The 11,971-nt window shown below is 34.9% G+C and overlaps 1 long non-coding RNA gene across 2 annotated transcripts in view; it reads right to left on the reverse strand.

Annotated features, from left to right (window-relative positions):
• The window catches only part of LOC128249660 (uncharacterized), a 430,230-nt gene extending 418,855 nt beyond the window's left edge, over nucleotides 1-11,375 (reverse strand). The window contains exon 1 of one of the 2 annotated variants that reach the window (XR_008265770.2): nucleotides 8,749-11,375. This is a non-coding gene — a long non-coding RNA (uncharacterized LOC128249660). Of the gene's footprint in view, nucleotides 1-1,359; nucleotides 1,615-8,748 lie in introns of those variants that run through there. The other variant, XR_008265771.2, reaches the window with a different exon arrangement.
• Between the last annotated feature and the right edge of the window lie 596 nt (nucleotides 11,376-11,971).

The following is an 11,971-nucleotide window of genomic DNA, read 5'->3' on the forward strand; positions in this document are numbered from 1 at the left end:
CACACATACACACACACCTTGCACACACATTTATTGGATTACATATAAAGTTCAAAAAGACGTTTCTATTGTAATAAAAAAGGTCATGATATAGAGGTGCATTTCAAATGTATTAGTACCGAATCACATGCACATAGCTGACAAGAAGAAAGAGACGGAGAGAGGGAACGAGAGAGAGAGAGAGAGAGAGAGAGAGAGAGAGAGAGAGAGAGAGAGAGAGAGAGAGAGAGAGAAATACGAAAAGTATAATTTAAAAATACAAAATACAAATACACGATTTTAATAAACGCACACTGTGTGAGTGTAAGTATGTGCGTTTTCATTAATTCTTCTAAGTACATATACAGAAACATACATATATGTATGTGTGTGCGTTTCTGAAAATGTTTTCTTTATTAACAACTCCTCATAAATATATCCACTTTGTTCAGCACGTGTCACGGGTACTTATTTGAACTATGGCCTTCACGGCTCCATACAAAGCATAATCCAACTTTCTATATATATACATATATATATATATACGAAGAGTGAGAGAGAGACACACACACACACACACACACACACACACACACACACACGTATATACATATACATACATACATATATATATATATATATATATATATATATATATATATATATATATATATATATATATATATATATATATATATATGTACACTACGTGTGTGTTTTGTGTGTACGTGTCTATTATATTTAAGTAAAAATACAATTGGATCCATGCCACAAAACTGCTGCTGAGGACAGGAGACAGGTAAACCAGCAGTGAGCAAAAATCGTAGAACCAGGCACACGCACACACGTGTGTATATATATATATATACACGCATGACTACGTGCCTGCACACATACACGCACTGTTGTATGCACACAATCCCTTATAGAACATATAGACATGCTAGCGTGTGTGCGTGCGTGACTGCTTGTGTGTGTTCATGTATATTTATGTGTTTAGATAAGATATTTTAACATATATGTAATTCATAGTAATAATAAAAAAATGCTTGAACAGAGGACCAAAACTAAAGCATGAAATATATGAATGAATGTTATATATCTTGAAACTGATCATACTGGTGTTATGTGTCATCTAGGTACACAGTGTGTGTCTGTGTGTGTGTGTGTTTATATATATATATATATATATATATATATATATATATATATATATATATATATATATATATATATATATATATATATATATATATATGTTGATATTAATAAATGTATATATTTATACACACACAAATAACAACATTGTTAACATAGCAGGTAAAACAAGTCAGGTGCGACAAGTATAAAAAGTTATAGATGAAGAAAAGCGCACTTTACCTGGTGATTTAGTAAAAACTGTGTTGGTCGATATATCATAGAAGAGAGAGAGAGACCAAATGACGTTTGCTTCAGCAAGTTAATGTATAAATATTATGAATGGACATCTGAAGCGGAATTTATGAATGAACGAGTGGCTGGCGTGGAATGGAGTAAATAGTTTTATACAACACACTACCGTAAAGCTGAGGTTGAAAACACTTCTGTTATTCGCTGTGTTTGAATTAACTTACCTGGATTCTTCTCTCCTGCCGAAAGTTCCAACCTCTTCTACAATCCTTTATTCCTCGTTTATTCATATCATTTCTTTTGCTAGTGTATTTATTTCAGGTATATATTTAAACAAATAAAACTATGCGGACATATACATGCAGTTACACACACATGCATACATATATACACACATGTATCTACACATGAATACATATATTCATGTATATCTACATACCTTTAAAATGTACACACATATACATACATACATACATAAATTTATATATATATATATATATATATATATATATATATATATATATATAGGTATGCATATATGTCAGTGTTTGTGTGTATGTATGTATGTATGTATATACATACATACACATATAAATATATATATGTATGTATACTTACATATGTATATACATATATATATATATATATATATATATATATATATATATATATATATATATATATATATATTCAAATACAGACATATATATAAAAATCCTTATGTGTGTGTGTGTATGTATGTATGTATATGTATATGTGTATGTATATATATATGTATATGTGTGTGTGTGTGTGTGTGTATTTACACCCCCATACTATATCTATATGTGCAATTGTTGAATATAATTATTTTAAGTAATTTTCCAATAAACATATGGTAACATCTATTTCACACACACATACACACAAATACACACATGGACACGAACATAAACACAAGCATTGAAACCCTCACCCACTCACACTTATCAGCCCGTCCTCTGTTTTAAAAATAGAACACTCGCAAATGTTTCTATTAAAAGACCGTTCTCAGCTGTGACCTCCCACCCCGCCCACAAACAATGATGCTATTTGTTGTCGTTAACGTCTCTCACTACCACCCATCCGTTATCATATGAAACTTAAGATATTTGTAGACGTAAAAATGAGGTGTAGACGATATGATATTGTGAAGGCGTGGCACCTTTGGTGTGTAATGGACACAACACTTAACAGGTGTTCTCTTTAATAATACCTGACAATATTTATATTTCTGTCTTATCCGAAAAGAAAAAAATGTTTCCTTTTCTGGATGGTCTTTACGTAATTAGTGTTAGTGAATAAAAAAAACATTATATGGGTTGTCTTTTATCGTTTACTTGTTTCAGTCATTAGACCGCGGCCATGCTGGGATCTCACCGGTAAATTACAAGAACGTAACCACACTAACACCGGTTCTGAAGCCTAGCGGGGTGCAAACACAGGTACAAAGACACACACACACACACACCATATATATATATTCGACGGGTTTCTTTCCGTCTATTAAATCCATTCACAAAGCTTTGGTCGGTCCGAGGTTACAGTAGAAGACCCTTGCCCAAAGTGCCACACAATGCGACTGAACCCAGAGCTATGTGGTTGGGAAGCAAACTTCTTACCACATGGGTACGCTTGCGCCTGATTCGTCTAATCTTCGTAAAGGGTTTATAGCATTATATATTTCACTTTGGAGGGTTTCATTGTTTTTGTCTTTTCCTCAGCAAGGTCTCTGTTTATTTTACTCTGTTCTTGACTATTGTTATCAAAGTACTGAAAGTGATGGTGCGTTGCACAAGTGCGAGTTTTTGCATTCTTAGTTCGTATCCCAAACTTATAGATTTTTCGCGACACTGAACGATGCAAGTCAACATTAGACCGAGGTTAGGTTTTGAACTCTCAATGTTGAGCAATGAAACTATTTTAGCGTGGTTTCATGTTAACGGTACAAAGAATTCTAAAAGTCACACAACGTCAATGATTGTTGGTGAAGAGACACCATTGATGAAATATATACCAGTAATTCATTGGAATTTATTTTCTTGACCAATTAATAGAAGATCGCAGCGTGAGTTGAACTAGAAATACTGCAAAAATATTTTATGCGACACATTCCCCGTCTTGTCACATTTTCTGATCACCAGCTGTACCACCGATTTAGAGGCATGAGCTACAAAAACATTCACTAGAGTGGTCGGAGGAGCCAGGGTTTTCTACGGTAGACATTCGTTAATTACTTTGCATGTGATATTACTCGTTATAAACCAAGGCTACATTGGTATATAATATTGCACAAGTAAATGAGTGCAGTACCATTTATTCCTTTCCCAAACAGAAACGTAAATATAACGATTTCTTACAGACACAGAAGTTAGTCAAATAGACGCCAGTACTCAACGGGGCCTTTGTTTTATTGAGCTCCGGGAACGAAAAGAAATGGATGCTGGCAGGATTTGAACTCAGAACATAAAAAGAATTTAGTAACTAAATACCACGAAACAAACACAACGATTCTGTCAATGCACCGCCTCTGTTGGGATTAACATCTAGTGGTAATGCTTATCAGTATACCAGAGTGCTTAATTATCTTGGCCCCAAAGGAGTGAAGACTGTGTTATAAAAATTCCCCACACTACAGCAATACCAATACTAAGTTATTGATCACTTTTGCAGGGGTTCGTAATGGCTCCTGATTCAAACAGCGAGTTTTGACCGTAACTCTTTCAGAATCGAACTAAGCCATCTCCATCGCAACATATTGTTTAATCTCAGACACGTCTTGATCAAACAGATTTATGAACAAAAGTTTTCTGGTCTTTTACCAGGTACGCTGTGTGTTAAACTTCCTTATCGAATGAGTACTTCTTTTTTCACGAAGTCTAGCGTTCAATTTGAGAGATGATTGCCGGCTATTTCAAACATGTGAAGCGACGAGGTAGATTCGAAAATCACTTATGTCTATTAGTTTGCTACCTGTACTGTCTCAGTCAATTCCACTACCTGTGGAATACGATCAGCGGTAGCATGTTAAAACATCAACAACCCAGAGTATACGTATCTAAGTGTAATTCACTACCGGAAAGAGGTCTGTGATTTTCGAACAAATAACAAGACAACACTGGCACATATCTAGGTCCCTATTTATTTCCAGTTAACCTTTATATTTTGTATTAATTACAATACTTTAAATTCATGTTTAAATTTCATATAATTTATTTAAAGTAAAGTATCTTGGCAGTCACAAAGAATATATGTGGAACAGACTGCCTGCAGGACACTGGTTGATCAAAGCTGACTCAAGCCCTATTATATTGACGAAGATTAAATATCTGGCTACCTACATGGAATACGTGTATGGCTCTATTTAGGATGACCTGGAAATACACATACCAACCGAACAGAATTAAAAGTGAGAATCTGGAGCAATTTTGAATATTTCATTTATAACAGCAAAAAACTAACATTCATTCTATGTCTTTGGAGCGTAACATGAGGTGACCCCCAACAGAAAATAATGTTATTCATTAAAAACAAGTTAGCCCTCACTGAACATATTGCAGACTAACCCCAGGTCAGTCCTAACTGAACATATTGTTAATCCCTAAATAACCCTGATCGAGCATAATGTTGTGTAAATCCAAGTGAGATTTGTTACAGCTCCTAAATTGTGTCAGAAGTATACTAATTCTCTCATAGATAAGATAGAAGAGAGCTCAAGTGGATTATATGACTCTTAATGATTTTATCCCCCCTCCCCCCCAAATAAGATGGAACGCAGCGCCAACAAAGACAAGATATCAACTCAGAAGGTACAGAAATGTCATTAAATGACGCCAAGCATTTCATCGGTTGTTTTACCAGTTTTCTTATGCAAATCCTTAAACAAAAGTGCTGGTTTCTATTACTGACACAACATCACCATTATATTATTTTGCAATCTATAAAATGTCCTCTAGTTATTAGCAGTAGTTATATTTTAGATAGACACAAACGAAAATTAAAGAAAGTTAACCACTATGAGGTTTGAAATAATACAAGCAAGCACGTCACACTATATACCACAACATACTTTGATCCTTCTATCTACTATTCTCAACTCAGCAATAATAATAATAATAAATATATTAAAGTATATCTTTTATTGTGGGATTCGAATCTATTTTGCAGATTTAAAGAACGTACAAGGAAACGGTAGTATCAGAGTGCCAAAACTAGTAATGTAACAAATAACATACCACACTAGATCAATGAGAGCAACAGGTGAAAAAAAACTACTAACTTCAACAGAAGCTGATATCTCTACAGACAGGTAACTGTTTACCTGGCTCACTCGCTGTTCTCTCTCTCTCTCTCTCTCCTTAAATCAACATCGTTTCGTAGCGATCGTTAAACGTACAAACATCAAACACTTGTCGTTCAAACGTTATTCTATATACGTATAGGATGAATGTGTGTGTGTATCTATCTATCTATCTATCTATCTATCTATCTATCTATCTATCTATCTATCCAGAGAGATACCTATATATGTGTATGTATGTGTGTGTGTTTATAAATGTATTTATATATAGATTTATACATATATAATTACATGTAAATATTATGCCTATATATATATATATATATATATATATATATATATATATATATATATATATATATATGTATATATATACATATATGATATGTGTGTGTATATATACATATACATATATATATATATATATACACATACACACATACATACATACATATGTACATATATATACAGGGAAATTTTATACCTGAATATTTATTGGTGTATTGGTGTAATTATATAAATATGATATACATAATTAATAGAAGCTCGCTTATACATGTGTGTGTGTGTGTGTGTGTATGTGTGTGTGTAAATTGTTACGTCTTTATTTGAAATATATGCATGTATTACTCAGCTTCCCATGTTTGTGTGTATATTGTCAATGTATGCATTTAAACGAATATACAATGAGTGTGTGTGCGTGTGTGTAGCGCGTGCCCGTGTGTGTGCGTGTATGTGAACGTATCCGTATAGAGTGTCAACGCGTAAAATGGGAAATTATGCGACAAACTGGATCGTCATACGTGTCCGTTAAGAGGCGCTATGCGGTGTTTTTGTCGTTACACCTGTGATATCAACAGGTGAGTGTGTTTGGCTGATGAAGTTTATCATCACATTACTGATACTATCGCTGTCTCTACACTTTCACACCGTATTAATTCTCGGATGGTGACGGAATATTTTCTGTCGTCAGCTAGGAAGAGTTGTGCAATTATAAGTAGGATAAAAGACAATATTTTTTTTAGAAGGATTTCAAGTGAATGAAGATTACTATGTATTTCATAATATTAAAACACTCCCTATTGCGTCTCACACAAACGGACATTTTTGTTTTTTTATCTAAGTGCGACATTAATTTTTCTCAAGTATTTAAATGAGGGCAATGAAATTGCATTACTGGTACACATTTAATGCCCCTCGGTGAAATTAAGTGATGAAGTTGTGATGAAGTTGTGATGTAGTTGAACCCCAAGCGAACCTAAACGCCTCTGTTGAGCCCGTCTTTGTTTGTAATCATTTTTAATATAAATGAACGATTGCAAACCGTCAAAGTGTCGGTTTTTCGGGTCCTTATTAACATCGAGAAATGTTTATATGTTTCTCAAAATATGTAAATGAAATGGAATGAAAAAAAAAAAAGGTTTCAAAAAAGAATCGATCCCGAATCAAGGACCAATGTCCTCAGATACTTTCCTTTCCTTTACATTGATCGTCAAATAACAATGTCAACAATGACTTCTTACATGACGTCACAAATTTTTACAGCTGACAAGGAAATAGGGAATTGTAAAGTAATTTCAATTCCGATCCGATTGGAAAACGAAACCTTTGTGTGGGAGCGGCTTGCTGGGAGATAAAGTTTTTTCCCCTCTTAAATACTTATATACAGAAGATTCCAGCGACCGATCAGCGTTGATGTCATTTTAGGGATTATTAAATTATGTAAAGTGAAACGGTGACAAATCTGGGCTGGAGATTAGGTCATTGTAATTTCACTAATTCTTCACAAAGGTAATGGGTATATATAAAATACACTAGAGTTCATGTCTTCATTCGCGTTATCTACGTGGATGAAGTAGGGTAACATTGTCGGGGAGTGTAATTTGAAAGAAAATCAACTTCCAAGAAAATCCTTGTTTTCTTCCGATTTTAAGAGATTTCTATGGAGAGAGATTCACACGTTTTCAATTAGAATTCAATTGATGACATCAACCCCAGTGCTAGAACTTTACTTTATTTTGTCTTCCATGGAAAATAGGAAAGCGAGCTTTGAACTCAGATCCTTAGCTAAATACACTCAATACATTTTATACGGTGCTCTACTGATTCTGTCATAATAAACGATTCTAATGTAGGCATTGTTAGAAATGAAAAGGAGAAACAATTCATAATACATACATATCTATCTATCTATCTGTCTGTCAGTCTGTCTGTCTGTCTGTCTCTTTCTCTCTCTCTCTCTCTCTCTCTCTCTCTCTCTCTCTCTCTTTATATATATATATATATATATATATATATATATATGTATGTATGTATGTATATATTGAAAGTTTAAAAAGGTATATAGATCATGTCATAAATCACACAGGTCATAATTAACACGATCCTGTTGCTGAATACTGGGTCTTTTAAGGTAGAGTGAGTCACAAAACTAGAGATTAGATATTGCTTATGCCCCTGAAAATATACTCTTATTGCAAGGGATTTTCATGGGATGGGGTGGGAGGTACACTATCGTTTAACTGTTTATTATTATTGTTATTTTGTTTTTTTTTCACCTCAAGTGAAATTGCAAGTGAAGTGTAAACCACCGAATGGTTATTTCACTAAAAACAAATTGTAATAAATTTCTTTCCTTCTTTTAATAAGGTTTGGGTTAGGGTTTGGGAGTTGGATTTTGGTGCAACTGTTTCTTGTATGTTTGCTGCCGATCTGTAATATCGAAACCGAGACTACCAGATATCACCTCGGTGTGTGTATATATGTATACAGACGACACCCCTACACATATACACGTATATACATACGTATATACATACATATTATATATATACACGTACAAACATACATACGTATATACATATATGTAATATATATACACGTACATACATACATACACACATACACACACACGCATACACACACACACACACACACGCACACACACACACACACACACACACACACACCTGAAGACAAAAATGCTTGGCACGCATCTTTAAATCACCTACATTTCTCTCTCACTTTCTCTGTAACTTACAAAGCACAATATTCGAACTTACCTGAGTTTCTTTAATTACAATCCAAACAACTGTTTCACTTCTCACGTAATAAAGTAATTGTTTCACTTCGATATCTGCAAATCATCGTTTGCGTAAGCGATGTATATGTGTATATTTTATATGTATAGAAAAATATTCTTTTATGTGAATGTGAGTATATCTATGTATACATCTACGTATGAGCATATGTATATAGGTGCGTCACAGTACAGGTGTGTCCAGGTGTGTATATAAGATATGATATTTTTGATTCTATGCAACCATATAAGTTCGTTTGAGTGTATAATATATAATTATACTGAAGGTGGTCTGTTAGTTAAACATTAATTAAAATTCAAAATAATTACTCTAATTATTTGTTTTCTTTCTGCGTAAACTCACCAGTTTTGTAATTATAATCTCACCTGTCAACCTGGCGGTATTCGATTAAAAGAAATTTTAATTATGATTAAGAATAATGTCTTATATTGCTATGGCCTCTGTCCTATATTATCATTCTTCTTCTTCTTATTATTATTGTTGTTGTTGTTGTTGTTGTTGTTGTTGTTGTCGTTGTTGTTGCTATTGTTGTTGTTGTTATTATTTACTGTTGTTAATTTCACGTTCTTATTCTACCCTACTCCTCGCTATTCACTTATATTTCGCCTTTGCACTGTTTTAACTTTTATTAGCCACAAGGGACAAGAAAGTTTATTTCAAAATTAATTAGTAGTAGTAGCAATAATTTTGGATGGTGTTGGTATTAGTAATGATAATACTCATCGTAGTGGGTATTGTTATTTAGCCCTAGGTAAGCCCTGTGAACTATGATCAAAGCTGTTTAGGAAACAGCTACCCACGCCTTGGGATTATTCGGTGCGCTGCGTCCTCCTATATATGAAGGGATTTTGCTGCTATTTCTTGCAGGTCAAGACACCACACCGAGGCTCTCTTGTTGACTATTCAGTGTTTAATGCTGGAGGAAATATTTATCATGATTAGTAGTAGTAACGCTGACGTCTTGTAAGTTAAGATAAAAGTAAATCTGAAGTACATAAACACACAAATATATGTGTGTGTGTGTGTGTGTGCGTGTGTGTGTGTGTGAAAGAGTGAGATGTGTTTCTGGATCAGTGATGGACCCCTCTTTCATAGAACCACCACATACTATATTAATCTAGCCTTGTGTATCTAGCCTAATATTAACCAATATCGCCCTAGACATCAGTGTATTTCTGTTTCTCTGTTATCTTTCTTTTATACAAAGCATAAATCCATAATCCCTCGCTTCCTTGTCCCCTCCCCCTCTAGTTTATTATTTCCCCCTATATTAAATATCAATATAGCTAGAGTTGTATTTTATGAATGTGTGTGTGTATGTGTGTGTGTCTGTGTGCGTGTGTGTGTGTGTGTGTGTGCACACGGCTTAATTTTCCCTTTAAGCGTGGTTTTAGTTTCCCCCCCTTTTTTAAAGTTGTTGTTTATGTTATTGCTGGAAAAGTTGTTATTGGTGTTGTTAATGTTGTTTTTGATTCCCTATAATGTTGTTGTTTATGAAAATATAGTCCATTTCCGAATATAAATTCCAGATTCTCCTTCCAGTTTATCCAGGTCTAACTCATAAGGTATATCACAGGTGTATCACAGGTGTATCACAGGTGTATCACAGGTGTATCACAGGTGTAATAGCAAAATCACGGAAGATTGATATAAGATAGAAATGAATGCGATATTAGTATATCAAGGTAAATGTTTAAGTAGAATCATATGCTGGAGTGCCAGAATTTGATTTCTTTCCATTCTAACACAGGTGTAACACAGGTGTGTTAGTAAAACATTACAGGAAAGGACCGTTGGGTGGGGGAGAATCGGTAAAAACTTTTGTTTTTAAATAATACAAAATAGAATAAGGACCTGTTGTAGAATAAGGTAGGTATGTCTGCAACTACACAGGTTTTCTGCCTGTCCACTGAACTGAAAGTCTTTTCTCAGGTGAAATAGCAATACTAGAGGGAGGATGAGGGGTGTTACAAAGAAAGAGGAGAAAGAAAACAGGTAAGGTATAGGCTTGCGTTTGTATTCTTCAGCCAGGTAAATGTATCTGCGACTGCGCCAGGTTTTATTGTTGTTTTCTCTCTCTCTTTCTCTCCCTCTCTCTGTCTGTCTGTCTCTCTCTCTCTCTCTCTCTCTCTCTCTCTCTCTCTCTTTCTCTCTTTCTTGCTCTCTATCTATCTCCACCTGTAAGCTTTTGACTGGATCGCTTCTTCCTGCAAAACAGTAAACGTTTGTGCGCGTGTGCGCGTGCGTTCGTGCGCGTGTGTGCGAGTGTGTGTGTGTGTCTGTGCGTGGGTGTGTGTGTACGTGTGTGTGTATGTGTGTCGATGTGTATTAGTGTGCGTAAAACGCACGGTTACTAGTGGGCATGCATCACTCCACCAGGCAAGCTGCTACTAGCCGTGTGACATCTTACTTCTCTGTGGAACCACTGAGACGTGTTATGCACCAGAGAGAGAGAGAGAGAGAGAGACTGACAGACAGAGACAGAGAGAGAGACAGAGTGTGTGTGTGTGTCTATATGTATATATGCTTCTATATATATATATATATATACATCTATGAAGTGAAACTACGAGAGAGAAGCTGTGTGTACCAATGCCTATGTGCGTGCATCTGTGTGCGGTAGGAAATATGTTTCTTACGGTGTAGAAACTACATTTGGTTCTGGACTAAATGCTATGCTCTGTCGCATGCAACACGTGTCTTGCAGTATCGGTGCAAAAGGTAGGGCGCGCATCTGTGAGTGCGTCATACGTTTGCGTGTGCGCGTTCTGTCCTCTGTTTCGTCGCATTTTGAGTTTTCATTATAAATGTAGCTACGTATATAAGCATGTACGTTTTTCCGCTGTTTGATTCTACACACACACATATGCGCGCGTGCACACACATACACACACATATATATACATGAGTATGTGTGTGTGTGTGTGTGTGTGTGCTTCTGTCTGTGTGTCTGTCTGTGTATATGCATGTGCGCATATATATACATATACATACATACATGTATACACTACAAGCGCATACACATATGTGGGTTTTTTATTCCAAGTTATATATAAAAAATAATTGGATATTAAACTAGAAGGATAACTCAATATCTTCTAGTGAACTACGTGTTTATTAAACTTTTACAAAGAAAAGATTGACAGGGAATTCGAAGTTTCGGCTTATTTGCCTTTGTCACACA

The sequence above is a fragment of the Octopus bimaculoides genome, chromosome 16, assembly GCF_046866305.1.
Source record: "Octopus bimaculoides isolate indiv1 chromosome 16, ASM4686630v1, whole genome shotgun sequence".
In the NCBI taxonomy this organism is placed as follows: Eukaryota; Metazoa; Mollusca; class Cephalopoda; order Octopoda; family Octopodidae; genus Octopus; species Octopus bimaculoides.